Here is a 15,635-nt window from a genome sequence, read left to right on the forward strand (position 1 = left end):
CATTTATATATGAACATACATAAACAATTAAGTGTATAGTAAATGTTGTGAACTTACAAAATAAACATGCATACCATCACACAAGGGTCCCATACATCAACCCTCCACCAACACCTTGCATAGTCGTGAGAATTTTGTTGCAAATTATGACAGAATATTGTCAAAGTCTTACTACTAATCATTGTCATTATCTTATATTTGGTGTGTTTTATCCCCAACCCACCTTATTATTATTTTTTAAATATATTTTTTGTGACAGAAGTTGTAAACTTATAAAACAATCATGCACAGGTACAGAATTCCAAAACATCACCCCTCTATCAACACACCACACTGTGGTGGAACATTTGCTACCGATAAGATAATAGCATCTGATTTTTATCATGTCCATAGTGTGCATTTGGCTCTATTTTTCCATACTGCCCCATTATCCACACAGTACATCTTTGGCATAGATGCAAGAATATTATGTTATTATTGCTAACCACAGTCCATAGGTCACTTCACTTGTGTTTTTCCCATGCTTCTCCATATCCCCAACACCCTGCAGTAGTGACGTACATTTGCTCTAGCTCACAAAGGACACTCTGCATCTGTACTATCAACTATGTACTCATTAACCCCTTGGTTTACTGTGCTATTCAGTGCCTAGATTATTCTCTAGCATTCTGTCAATTAGCATTTACAGCCCTAGACTACTGTTTTCAGCCACATCCACATTTGTAAACTAGCTGTTACACACTAAGTGTTATCATCCACTCTATACATTTCCACACTTTTACAGTAAAGCTAATTAAAACTTCTACATACATTAAACATCAGTAGTCCATGTCAGTTCTCCTCTTATCACCTCAAAGAATGCACCACCTACCACCAGGTCTTGAAGATATTTTTCTACAATTTCTTCTGGAAGTTTTATGGTACTTGCTTTTATTTTTAGGTTTCAATCTATTTTTATTTATTTGTTCATTTCTTTTTCTTTTTTTTCTTTATTTATTTTTTTAATATTACATTAAAAAAATATGAGGTCCCCATATACCCCCCACCCCCCTCACCCCACTCCCTACCCCCATTACAAGGTCCTAGAATGCTTCTCTATCCCCGGCAGCCACCATGGCCACTTTCTCCACACCAATGCCACATTTTCTTCGATTTCTAATCACAGTAGTTCATGAATAGAATATCAGTAAGTCCACTCTAATCCATACTCTATTCCTCCATCCTGTGGACCTTGGAATGGTTGTGTCCACTCCACATCTATATCAAGAGGGGGCTTAGATTCCACATGGATGCTGGATGCAATCCTCCTGCTTTCAGTTGTAGGCACTCTTGGCTCTCTGGTGTGGTGGTTGACCTTCTTCAACTCCATGTTAGCTGAAAGGGGTAAGTTCAATAAACCAGAGTGTAGGAGCTGAATTCTGTTGAGGCTCAGGGTCTGGCTATCACATGGTCAGTCCAGAGATTCAGGTCCCCTGGGTATATTAAACCCCAGCACCAACTACAGTTCTGGTAAAAGTAACAGGAGAGGCTTGTGAACAAAGATCACATCTGAGTCCAGCTCCATCACACAGAAACACAAACTCCAAACTAGGGCCAACTGACATGGCACTGAACTCCATCTGCCATGACCATAGAACCTGTGGGTCTCTGTAGCCCTCAGAAGAACCAATACCCGGGTCTGTATCTACTTTATCTGTCTCTGGGACTCTGCTGAGGTGTGCATAAGGGCAACCCCTCTGATAACCTCCCGGCTCTTTTTGGAGACTCATAGCCATATAAACTCATTTATCCTTTCCATTTCCCCCTTTTATTCAGGTCAAAAAGCATTTTTAACTCCTGGTATTATATGTAGACTAAGATATTCCGCTGGTCCGAGTTGACCCTTTTATTCAAGGTCATTTTCTAGTTACATCATCAGCTGGTACTTGGTAGTAATCCCTTGGCGCCAGGGAGGCTCATCCCTGGGAGTCATGTCCCATGCTGGGGGGAAGGCAACGTATTTACATGCTGAGTTTGGCTTCGAGACTGGCCACATTTGAGCAACACGGAGGCTCTCAGGAGGTAACTTTTAGGCACCCTGCAGCTCTAGGCCTTGTTCTTATTTCAGGTGCACAGGCTCACAAGCACAGTCATTAGTATCAAGGGCTCATTGTTGGACCTTCCTTCTTTTTGGTCTTTGCTGTTGCACTTGAGGGATTGTTGCTGTTCCTTTAGGGACTGTGATAGAGTTCCCCTGGCTAGGAACTCAGCACTTCTTCAGTTGTTGTTTTTAATTGTATCCACTATGAAAATATCCAAACATTTTTATGTACCCTGGATATATGCCCTGTAGAACTCCCTGCCAATCATGTGTCCTCCGTCAATAACATCCCACACAAATATTCCTCCCCTGACATTGTCGAACCTCTCTGTGATCCAAAACTTCTTGAAAAGTGAAGCCCAATATATTGCCAGGTTCCATTAATAGTAAAATGGAATACAGTGATGAGTTTAAAGGTTTGATATAGAATAAATATTAATTTAGAAAAATTAAGGTAAAAATAAATTGGGGTAGCAAAAAATTTAAAAATGCAAAAGCTTTGTTTTTGATGTTTTGCCTTCCATCACTGCAATAAGTGTTGCCCTGTATGCAAATTGGCAAGGCAACTACTTCCATCTTTTCCTCAGTATCTATGTCCTATCTTTTTCTTTTCTTTTTTCTAATTATTAAGCTTATCTTCACAAAAGTTTTAGATCACAATAATTCACATATACAATATACAGTACTCCCACATATCCAACATAAACCCTTTTCCCTTCCACAGCAATTATCTTTTTACATATTCATAGTATATTTAATGAAATTGATGTACAGCTATTGAGACAATAGCTTTCAAACAAGGTAACATTTGAGTTTACATTGTGATTTATATTTTAGACTATACAATTTTCTAAATTTTTAGTTTTCTTATGTTTTACATTATGATTTACATTTTAGTCTATCAGCCACTATATATTTTTGGCATAATTTTACATGTCTTATATCCATCCTTGTGTACACTTGTGGAACACTTCTATTGCCCACACAGTTACACTGGTTCCATCTATTCAATACCTCTTTCCCCCTCCCCTTAGGGCCCATAGTGACTGACAGTCAATCTTCGTTGCTTAAAGGGCTATGTTCAGAGATACTTGCAACAGTGTTGAGGGCTTGACATGCTCAACTGCCCTAATGCACTGGGAGCCACCATTTCTCTTGAGTTTCCCTCTATTTGAGAACATTAGTTCTCCCCAGGATGTGGGTATACCTTCACTCTCATTATATGGGTCTCTATCCAATGATATAACCCACTATGGCAAAATGAGCATTCACATATTCCCTAGGAGCCTGTCCAGCATCAGATTATCCCCTTTAAGCATCTTTAACAGGTAACCTTCCTTATTATATTTTTGAAAAATTTTTCTCAGCATTATACTCTCAACCAAATACCTGACAATCTCCTATGTTCATATGTTGCCCCATCCTCCCCCCAATTTCTTGGGCAATATTACCCATCCTCCCATCCCTAGCCCCCCTCAAGCCCGCAAAGCCCCACCCAAAGGTAACTCCATGCCTCCATTTTATCCCTTCCTTGTACAAATACTTGCCTCCAGCTTATTATAGATTTCACCCATGTAGGTGTCAGCTTACATCCTTCCTCAACCCCCCAATTTCATTTAAGCCTATCATCCAGTCTCTAGCTCTCTGAGGCAGCTTGGTTTACTTATTTCATATCATTGAGGTCATGTAGTATTTGCCCTTCAATGCTTGGGTTGCTTCACTCAACATAAGGTTCTCAAGATTCATCCATGTTATCATGTGTGTTTGTAGTATATTCGTTCTTAAAGCTAAGTAGTATTCCATTGTATGTATATACCACATTTTATTTATCCATTCATCTGTTGATGGGCATTTGGGTTGATTCCAACTTTTGGCAATAGTGAACAATGCTGCTATGAATATTGGTGTGCATATATTGGTTTGTGTCCTTGTTTTCAGTTCTACTGGGTATATACCCAGCAGTGGAATTGCTGGGTCATATGGCAAATCTATGGCTAGTTTTTTGAGAAACCGCCAAACTGTCCTCCAGAATGGCTGGATCCTTCTGCATTCCCACCAGCAGTGGATGAGTGTTCCCATTCCTCCACATCCTCTCCAGCATTTGTAGTCTTCTGTTTTTTTCATAGCTGCCAATGTTATGGGAGTAAGATGGTATCTCATTGTAGTTTTGATTTGCATTTCCCTGATAGCTAGAGATTTGGAGCATTTTTTCATGTGCTTTTTAGCCATTTGTGTTTCTTCTTTGGAGAAGTGTCTGTTTAAATCTTTTTCCCATTTTTTAAATGGGCTGTTTTTCTTTTTATTTTCAAGATATAGGCGTTCTTTATATATGCAGGTTATAGGTCTCCTACTAGATATATGGTTACCAAATATTTTCTCCCATTGTGTAGGCTCTCTTTTCACTTTCTTGGCAAACTCCTTTGAGGTGCAGAAGGCTTTAATTTTGAGGAAGTCCCAGTTATCTATTTGTTCTTTTGCTACTCATGCTTTTGATGTGAAGTTCATGAAGCCATTTCCTATTACGAGGTCTTGTAGATGCTTCCCTACACTGCTTTCCAAAGTCTTTATGGTCTTGGCTCTTATATTTAGGTCTTTGATCCATCTTGAGTTGATTTTTGTATAAGGTGTGAGATAGTAATCCTCTTTCATTCTTTTACATATGGATATCCAGTTCTCCAGGCACCATTTGTTGAATAGGCCATTCTCTCCCAGTTGAGAGGGTTTAGTTGCTTTATTGAATATTATATGACTATAAATATGAGGATCTATATCAGAACTCTAATTTGATTCCATTGGTCTGTGTGTCTGTCCTTGTGCCAATACCATGCTGTTTTCACTACTGTAGCTTTGTAGTATGTTTTGAAGTCAGGTATTGTGATTCCTCCAATTTCGTTTTTCTTTTTCAATATGTCTTTGGCTATCTGGGGCCTCTTTCCTTTCCAAATAAATTTCATAGCTAGTTTTTCTAGTTCCTTAAAGAATGCTGTGTTGATTTTTATTGGGATTGCATTGAATGTATAGATCAGTTTTGGTAGGATAGACATCTTAATAATATTTAGTCTTCCTATCCATGAACAGGGAATATTCTTCCATTTATTTAGGTCTTCTTTGATTTCCTTGAACAGTGTTGTATAGTTCTCTGTATATAAGTTTTTTACATCTTTAGTTAAATTTATTCCTAGGTATTTGATTTTTTTATTGACTATTGTAAATGGTATTTGTTTCTCAATTTCCTCCTGAGCTTGCTCATTATTGGTGTACAGAAATGCTACTGATTTTTGCGCATTGATCTTGTAACCTGCGACTTTACTAAACTCATTTATGAGTTCTAGAAGCTTTGTTGTAGACCTCTCAGGGTTTTCTATGTATAAAATCATGTCATCTGCAAATAATGAAATTTTGACTTCTTCCTTTCCAATTTGAATGCCTTTTATATCTGGTTCTTGCCTCAGTGCTCAAGCAAGTACTTCTAAGATAATGTTAAATAGAAGAGGTGATAGTGGGCATCCTTGTCTTGCTCCTGATCTTAGGGGGAAGGATTTTAGGATTTCACCATTGTAAATGATGTTGGCTGTGGGTTTTTCATATATACTCTTTATCATGTTCAGAAAATTTCCTTGTATTCCAATCTTTTGCAGTGTTTTTATCAAGAAAGGGTGCTGTATTTTGTCAAATGCTTTTTCTGTGTCTATAGATATAATCATGTGATTTTTTTCCTTCAATCTGTTTATAGGGTGTATTACATTGATTGATTTTCCTATGTTGAACCATTCTTGCATACCCAAAGTGAATCCCACTTGGTCATGGTATATAATTCATTTAATGTGTTGTTGAATAATGGTTAGCAAGTATTTTGTTGGGGATTTTTGCATCTAGGTTCATTAGAGAAATTGGTCTGTAATTTTCCTTTCTTGTGGTGTCTTTGTTTGGCTTTCGTACTAGGGTAATGTTGGCATCATAGAATGAGTTAGGTAATATTCCTTTTGTTTCAATTTTTTGGAAGAGTTTCAGCAGGATTGGTGTCAGTTCTTTCTGGAATGTTTTGTAGAATTCACCTGTGAAGCTGTCTGGCCCTGGGCTTTTTTTAGTTGGGAGGTTTTTAATGGCTGATTCTATCTCTTTACTTGTGATTGGTTTGTTGAGATCATCAATTTCTTCTTTCATCAATATAGGCTGCTTATGTGTTTCAAGGAATTTGTCCATTTCCTCTGAATTGTCATTTTTGTTGGAATATAGTTTTTCAAAGTATCCTCTTATGATAGTCTTTATTTCTGTGGGGTCAGTGGTGATATCTCCCTTCTCATTTCTTATTTTGTGGTTTTGCATCTTCTCTCTTTTTTTCTTTGTTAGTCTCGCTAAGGGTTTGTCAATTTTATTGATCTTCTCAAAGAACCAGCTCTTGGTTTTGTTTATCTTTTCAAATGCTTTCTTATTTTCTATTTCATTTAGTTCTACTCTTATCTTTGTTTTCTCTTTCTTTCTTCTTCCTGTGGGGTTGCTTTGTTGTTTTTTTACTAATTCCTCCAAGTGTGCAGTTAGTTCTTCAATTTTGACTCTTTCTTCTTTTTTGATGTAAGAATTCATGGCTATAAATTTCCCTCTCAGTACTGCTTTTGCTGCATCCCATAAGTTTTGGTATGTTGTGTTATCATTTTCATTAGTTTCAAGGTAGTTATTAATTTCTTTTGAGATTTCCTCTTTGACCCACTGTTTTTCTAAGAGTGTGCTGTTTAATTTCCATATGGTGGTGTGAAATCTGGCCTTCTGGCCCTTGCAGATTTCCAGCTTCACTCCACTGTGGTCAGAGATGTTATTTTGTATGATTTCGATATTTTTTAATTCATTGAGCCTTTCTTTGTAACCTAACATATGGTCTATCTTGGAGAATGATCCATGTGCACTTGAGAAAAATGTATATCCTGCTGTATTCAGGTGTAATGATCTGTATATGTCTATTAGATCCAGCTCCTCTAATATACTGTTCAAAGTTTTTGTTTCTTTATTGATTCACTTTTGAGATGTTCTGTCCAAAGTTGATAGTGGTGTATTAAAATCTCCCACTATAATTGTAGAGGCATCTATTCTTTCACTTAGTTTTTCCAGTGTTTGCCTCATGTATTTGGAGGTGCCCTTGTTAGGAGCATAAATATTTATGATTGTTCATTCTTCTTGAAAGATTATCCCTTTCACTAATATGTAGTATCCTTCTTTGTCTCTGACAATTGTTTCACACTTAAAGTCTATTTTGTCTGATATTAATATAGCTACTCCTGCCTTTTTTTGGTTATTGTTTGCTTGTAAGATTGTTTTCCAGCCATTCACTTTCAACCTCCATGAATCCCTCAGTCTAAGAATTGTTTCTTGTAGACAGCATAAAGATGGGTCATATTTCCTTATCCAATCTCCCAGTCTGAATCTTTTGACAGGTGAGTTTAATCCATTGACATTCAGTGTTATTACTTTCAAGGAATTATTTATGTTAGCCATATTTTGTTTGGACTTGTGTTTGTCATATTTTGTTTGTTTTTTCCCTTCTCTTTTTGTCTTTTTTGTTGCTCTTACACTCTCCTCCAACTCTGTCTCTCCTGTTTTTTTCTTTCTTCCTGCAGAACTCCCTTTAGTATTTCTTGAAGGGCAGGATTCTTGTTGGCATACTCTTTTCATTGCTGTTTATCTGTGAATATTTTGAACTCTCCATCATTTTTGAATGTTAGTTTAGCTGGGTAGAGTATTCTTGGTTGGAAAATTTTTTTCTTCTAGTACCTTGACTATATCATAGCACTGCCTTCTTCCCTCCATGGTTTCAGATGAGAAATCAGCACTTAATCTTATGGAGCCTCCCTTGTATGTGATGGTTCTCTTTTCTCTTGCTGCTTTTAGAATTTTCTCTTTGTCTTGAGCATTGGATAATTTGACAAGTATATGTCTTGGGGTGGGCCTGTTGGGATTTATGGTGTTTGGGGTGCATTTTGCTTCCTGGACATGTACATCCATCTCTCTCAGTAGATTTGGGAAGTTTTCAGTCATTAAATCCTCCAACACCCCTTCTGTCCCCTTTCTCTTCTCTTCTTCTGGGATGCCTATAATATGTATGTTTGTGTATTTTGCATTGTCATTCAGGTCCCTAAGTCCTAGCTGGATTTTTTCTATCTTTTTATCAGTTAGTTCTACTATCTGTTTGATTTCAGATGTACTGTCTTTCATGTCTCTAATTCTCTCCTCTGCCTCTTCTAATCTGCTGCTATTTGCTGAGAGTGTATTTTTGATTTCTTGAACTGTGGTGTTCATCACCACCATATCTGTTATCTTTTTGTGTATGTCTACAATTTCCTCTCCAAGTGTTTTCTTCATATTGTTAATCTCTTCCTTTACTTCATTAACTTGGTCTCTAATATATGTTTTGAGATCTTTAATTATTTGTCCAATGTTCTGCTCCCCTTCCTGGTTTTTAGTTTGTTCATTGGATTCAGCCATGTTTTCCTGATTATTGGTTTGGTGTGTAGTTTTTTGTTGCTGTTTGGTCATCATTTTATCTTGACAGGTTTAATCAGTTCCTTAGCTTCTTTGTCTAGTCTTGGGGATTAATTAGTTGTTGTTCGTGTGTAAGTGTTATGTCTTCTCTTTGTCGCTTTGTTCTTCTTACTCTATTTTCTTTTGCTGGTTAAGTTCACTTTGAAGGAAAATATTAGGGCCAGGGAAAGCAAAATAAGTAAGAAAAGAAAATGTATAAAGTAGTATTGGTAATAAATGTTAACAGAGCAACTATGTGAGATTTGGGAGAATGGATATTAGACTCATGTAAGTTGTGTAGAGTTATAGGAGTAAGTAGAGTATCTATAATGAGACAGTCAACTGAATATGGGAAGGAATATAGTATGATTTAAAAAGCCAGTGTTTTCATGAGAGAGGGAAAGAGAAAAGAAAGACAATAATATCAAGAGTGGATAAAAGACAGAAAACAGAACAAAGGTATTAGAAATTAAAAGTCAGAGAATTTGGGGGCAAAGAAAGGGAGGTCGAATGTAAGAGAAACAGTAGATAATGGAGGATAGAAAGATGTGGGAGAAAGGGGATAGTGTAGGTGGCCAAAATCAATACACACAGAAAAGAGGAAATGGAGGAAGAGGAGACACAGCAAGTGTGAAGCACTCCCTGCAGCACCTATTATATAAAGAAAAGAAAAGAAAATAAGAAGAAAAAGAGAGAAAAGAAAGAAAAAAAAGAGAAAAAAGGAGTGTGCAAAGAAAAGGGGGGGGGGGGGACAAGCAAGAAAAAGGAAAAGAGAAAAAAAAAACTAAATAAATGGAAAAGGACCTTGGTAGATAAAGCAGGAGAAAAGAACAGGAGACAATGCAATATTAGCAAGCAAGACAAAAAACAAAACAAACAAACAAACAAACAAACAAAAAACAATGTTTTAAGCTAGGAATCCTCTTTGCAGTTATATAATACACTTTGGGATCTGACCTTCCCCCTTTCTCCTTTCCTCACTTCTCTCTCCCAGGGCAGCCAGAAAGCTGCCTGAGAGGTCCAGTAGGAGATTCAATTAGGTCCTTGTTGAGCCAAGTCAACACAAATGACTATGGCTCTTTATTTCCAGCGTGAGATCACCCACACCTCACCAGAAACCCCAAATATGCTACTGGAAGCTTGGATAGCACCTTCTACAGTCCCTCCCCCTTAGGTGTGCTAGGAGAGGTCTAATTGATTTTCTGACTCCACCTTCTCCCAGACCCAGTTTCCTATCCCAGGACGTTTAGGTAAATTGGGCTTTCTCAGCAGATTCACCTCTCCTTTCTTCCTAGACTCTCCCCAAGACAGCTGGTATACTCCTCCAAGTTCAAGGAGAGAGAGAAAACAAAAACAAATGCCGAGGGCTAGGGTAATCAAGTACCTCAGATGGACCTCAGGGCGTAGTGGATTCAGGGATGGGAAGTCTTTGATATTGGAGACTCAAGGTGTAAGTCTCTGGAACATAGGCCACCAGGGTTTAGGGGACACAGACCTGGGAACCACGCATCTGGTTAACAGGGGGCCTGGGAGCACCGCAACACATCACAACCTTCAGGGATCCCTGCAGCTGGGTGCCAGCCCTAGGGGGAAGGGTCCCGCCCTCAACCTCTGACCTCCGCGTCAGAAACCCAAAATTCCACCTCTCCCAAGAATCTCTTCTGTCACTGTCTCACCAAATTGACATCCAGACACCTCCTGCCCTGCAAGCCCCCAAAACAGCCCACTCAGGGTTTGGGAGCGCCATTGCACAACACAGATTTCAGGGACCACCACGGATGGGCCACCAGCCCTAGGGGGAGGGGTTCTGCCTAGAACTTCTGACCTCTGTGTCAGAAACTGAAAGTTCGACCGCTTGCAAGAATCTCTTCTGTCACTGTCTCACCAAATTGACATCCAGACAATTCCTGCCCTGCAAGCCCCTGAAACAGCCCACTTGGGGTTTGGGAACACCCCACACTACAAAGTTCCCAGGGATTGCCATGTCAATCTATTTTTATTTAATTTTTGGATAGTTGTGAGATAGGGGTCGGTCCTCTTTCCTTCTTTCAGCTATGGATATCCAGTTCTTTCAGCACCATTTGTTGAATGGACTATTCTGCTTGAGCTGTGCAGGTTTGGCAAGCTAGTCAAAAATCACTTGACCATACATGTGAGGGTCTGTTTCTGAACCATCAATTTGGTTCCATTGGTCTATGGGTCTGTCTTTATGCCAGTACCATGCTGTTTTCACCACTATAGCTAGGTAATATGATTTAAAGTCTGTAGATGAGGGTTCACTTTTCCTTTTTATGATGTTTCTTGCTATTCAGGACCCTTTACCCTTTCAAATTAATTTGATAATAATGTTTTCATTTTTTTTTAATGCTGGTAGAATTTTTATCAGGATTGCATTGAATTGTATATCAATATGAGTAGGATTGACATCTTAATGATATTTAGTCTTCCAATCTATGAACATGGACTGTTCTTCCAGTTATTTAGGCCTTTTTTGATTTCTTTTAACAGTGAGTTGCAGTTTTCTGAATACAAGTGCTTTACATTGTTGGCTAAGTTTATCCCTTACTATCTGAGTTTTATCTGTCATGTTTTATTTTCTTTGCTCTTTTAACATTTTTGTTTACTTTTATTGATATAATCTTCATTTCTAGACTCTCTTCCAGGCTCTCTCTCCTGTCTTTTCTTTTCAAGCTCTGGCACACCCTTTAGTATTTCCTGAAAATCTGGTCTCTTGTTTAGAAATTCTCTATTTCTGTTTATCTGTGAATATTCTAATCTCTCCCTCATTTTTGAAAGACAATCTTGCTGGATATAAGATTCTTGGCTGGAAGTTTTTCTCTTGTAGTATCTTAAATATATCAGACCACTGTCTTCTTGCCTCCATGGTTTCTAGTGAGAAATCAGCATTTAATCTTATTGGGTATCCCTTATATGTTATGCTTTCCTTTTCTCTTGCAGTTATCAGAATTTTCTCTTTGTCTTTGGCATTTGACAATCTGATTAGTATGTGTCTTGGAGTTGGTCTATTCAGATTTTTTTGGATAGGAACACATTGTGCTTTTTGAACATGGATATCTATGTCCTTCAATAGGATTGGGAAATTTTCTATTATTTCTTCAAATATTCCTCCCGCCCCCTTTCCCTTCTCTTCTCCTTCTGGGACACCCATGACACATATGTTTGTATGCCTTTTGCTGTCATTTACTTCCCTGAGAACTTGTTCAATTTTTTCCATTCTTTTCTTCATCTGTTCTTTTGTATATTCACTTTCAGAGGCCATTTCTTCAAGCTCACCCATTCTTTCTTCTGGCTCCTCAAATCTTCTATTATTTGATTCCAATGTTTTTTAAATTTCATTGATTGCCCCTTTCATTCCTATAAGATGTGCTATTTTTCTATGTATGCTTTCAAATTCTTTTGTGCTCCTCTAATGTCTTCTTAATATCCTTAATCTCTTCAGCTATCTCCTGAATTTATCAAGGAGATTTGTTTGAACATCTGTGATTAGTTGTCTTAACTCCTTTATGCCATCTGGAGGCTTATCTTGTTCCTTTAACTGGGCCATAGTTTCCTGTTTCTTGGTGTGGATTGTAGTTTTTTGTTGGTGTCTTGGCATCTGGCTTACTAGAGTATTTATTCTGAGTGCAGTTTTTCTCTTTAGTTTAGGACTTCCTGCCCTTTCTCCCTTGCTGGTTGTGCAGAGCCAAGGACGTAGTTGGTGCTATAAGCTGTGGAGGCTCAAGCTGCCCTCATTGTGCCAAGGACCAATGAAGTTTCTCCCAACTTTCTCCTTTGACAGGGGTAGGGACAGAGTCACAGCACTGTGGAATAATCCAAATAATGCAGGCCTAGACTGTAGTTGCCCAGAGTGACTGATGAAGCTTCATGCCCCTTTCTCCCCTGCCTGCGGCGGGGATGAAGTTGCAGGTATGGGCAGCAATCTGTGCAGTGTGGGTCCAAGATGGCCACAGCTGCCCCGGTAGACTTCCGATTATTCAGTCTGGGCCAGCCAAAGATACCTGCAGTTACCTGGATAGGTTGGTGCAGGGCCCATGAGCCTTCTCCCTGCCAGAGATGGAGCTGTAGCCTAGGCTAAGGATGCAGGCAAATCCAGGTGAAAGAAACCGGTCCTTACCATTACTATGATTTTTGATCAGCTGGGCATCTCCTTATGCTGGAGGTGGAGTCAAAATGGTGGCCTCCTGCCTCCTTCTGACTTGGACAGATTCACACTCCAGCTGTTCTTAGGGTTACACCTTAGCCAGCCAAGTCTACTAATCAGTAGCCAAAATCAGTGGCCAACCATCTCCTCCTCCCCTGTTTTTGGGAAATGGAGCTTCCAATTCCAGTCACAGAATAGGTCCTGGGGCAGCTTGCACTGCCAAAGTAGGACAATCACCAGCTTCCATGACTTGGCCAATAATTTCCCAGAGAGACTGGCACTGGTCCCCCCAACTTCCTCCCTGCCAGAGGTGGGACTGGAGCCTAGGCTACACCTGCAATCTAATATGGATGGAAAGAAGCTGGTCCCCATCAGCAGTGTGATTTTCAGTCTGCCTTACTTCCCCTTGTGCCAGGCGTGGAGTTAAGATGGTGGCTATCAGCCTCTTTCTGACTTGAAACAGGCTCAAACTTTAGCTGTTCTCAGGATTATACTTTAGCCCACTGAATTTACTCAACAGTAGCTGAAGTCGTGCCCAACCATCTCTTCCTCCCCCATTTTTGGGAAGTGGAACTTTCAATTCCAGACATGGAACAGCTCCCAAGGCGGCTTGTGCCTCCAGTGGAGAATGGGCCCCGGCCTCCGTGGCATGGAGTGCTCCACTTATGAGCAGCTGGGCAGTCTCCTGCTTTCATTCCTTCAAGGATGTGGCAGGATGCTCTTCAGGCCTCCTGGAGCCCCCAAACATGTGCTTCAGCTAGCTCGAGAGAGCTCCGGGTGCTTGCTAACTGCCCTGTAGCAGGGGCTGGCTCTAGGAGCTCCTTACTCTGCCGCCATCTTGCTGGTTGTCCCCACGCGGGTTGTTTTTTAAGAGCATCAAGTAAATTAATGAGAAGGAAATGAGGTTTGATATTTATTGGACAGTTTCTATGTGCCAAGCACCTGCTTTGCCATTTTACAAATTCAGTAAATCCCCAAATACCAATTACAATGCATTTGTTTTGTTTTTAAATTAACAAATCAATTTTATTGATACTTATTAATAAAGCATAAATCCATTCAAAGTGTACAGTCAATGGTATTTGGTATAACCACATGTTGTGCATTCATCACATCAATCTTTAGTAGAGCACTTGCATTATTCCAATAACAATAATAACAATAAAAACAAAAATCAGACAAACTCATCACTCTCCAGCTCTCTATGCTTCCCCTGCTGTACATAGCTGCTATTCTGTTTCTGTCAGAAAGAGTTCGTTTATATTTATATTTTGGGAAAATAGTCTTATATATGTAATATTATCCATATTTGTATTTCACACCAAGTTTCACTATGTTACACAGTCTCATGTTATATTTTTTTAGCTTTCCTTCTAATAATATACATGACCTTAGGTTTGCCCTTTCAACCACTGCCATATCCATATGGTAGCTCAGCTAGTTATAAACACTGATGTGCTTTCACCGTTTCTGTTGGTTTCCAAAGATTAACAAACAACCCTTCTTTTTTAACCAGTTCTGCACAGATTAACCCTCAGCTTTCTATTCTCTACCCTCATCCTATTTTCTGGTGACCTATATTCTAATTATCCACTCCCCCCACCCTGAGATGGGTTCCTTGTCTGTTTGCTTGCTCTGTCTGTTCATTGTCTGCTTGCTGTGTCTCCTTGCTGTGTGCGCTTATTGTTTCCACTCATTGTCTACACTTGTCTTCTCTAGGAGGCACCCAGAACTGAAGCCAGGACCTCCCATATGGGTGGTGGCTGCCCAACTGCTTGAGCCACATCTGCTCCCTCTATATTCTAATTGTTAACTCCATGAGTTTACACGATTTATTTAGTTCATAGTAATGCAATTGTACAGTATTTGTCCTTTAGTGTCTGGCTTGCTTCACTCAACATAATGCCCTTCAGGTTCATCCATGTTGTCATATGCTTCACAACGTCATTTCTTCTTACTGCTGTATAATATTCCATTGTGTGTATGCACCAATTTGTTTATTCATTCATTGGTTGGTGGATACCTGGGGTTACATCTTTTGACAATCGTGAATAATGCTTCTATGAATATCAGTGTGCAGGTGTTGGCTCCAAGAAATAAAATACCCATGTAACTATGACTTGAATAAAAAATCATTAAAGTATCTCATGTAATGGGAAGTTTGGGGGAGGCTTGCTTCAGTAACACTGCAAAGTCCCAAGGATTCGGGCTTTTTCTTTCCTTCTGCTCTGCCATCCTCAGCCTGTTGGATTTTCTTCCTTAGACTTATGCCTCATAGACTCAAAATGGCTGCTGCAACTCTAGTCATCACGTTTGCAAACAAGGAACAAAGAGGTTGGGTGAAGAAATGTCTTTCTCCTCCTGGGGAAGAAAAGTCTTCCTAGGGCACCCTGGGAGGTTTTCCCTTGTGTCTCATTGGCCAGAATTGGGTCAGAGTGAATGCCCAGAATGAATGGAGAGATGATCAGAATTACCTCTCGTGCAGTCATGTCAGGCCTGCTGCCTCTCTGAGTAGCAGCCCATGCTTCAGCTTCTCCATGCTAATAAAGGAAGCAAAAGGGGAGAGAAGGAATAACTTATTAAAACTACAAGGGAGGCGGTAGACTTGGCCCAGTGGTTAGGGCGTCCGTCTACCACATGGGAGGTCCCCGGTTCAAACCCTGAGCCTCCTTGACCCGTGTGGAGCTGGCCCATGCTCAGTGCTGATGCGCGCAAGGAGTGCCCTGCCACGCAGGGGTGTCCCCCGCGTAGGGGAGCCCCAAGCGCAAGGAGTGCGCCCCGTAAGGAGAGCCGCCCAGCGCGAAAGAAAGTGCAGCCTGCCCAGGAATGGCGCCGCACACTCGGAGAGCTGACACAACAAGATGACGCAACAAAAAGAAACAC

The 15,635-nt window shown here is 39.8% G+C and overlaps 1 protein-coding gene across 1 annotated transcript in view; it reads left to right on the forward strand.

Annotated features, from left to right (window-relative positions):
* Positions 1 to 15,635, forward strand: part of CCN4 (cellular communication network factor 4) — a 58,418-nt gene that overhangs the window by 9,765 nt on the left and 33,018 nt on the right. The window lies entirely within an intron of this gene.

This window comes from Dasypus novemcinctus, chromosome 14 (genome assembly GCF_030445035.2).
Source record: "Dasypus novemcinctus isolate mDasNov1 chromosome 14, mDasNov1.1.hap2, whole genome shotgun sequence".
Lineage (NCBI taxonomy): Eukaryota > Metazoa > Chordata > Mammalia > Cingulata > Dasypodidae > Dasypus > Dasypus novemcinctus.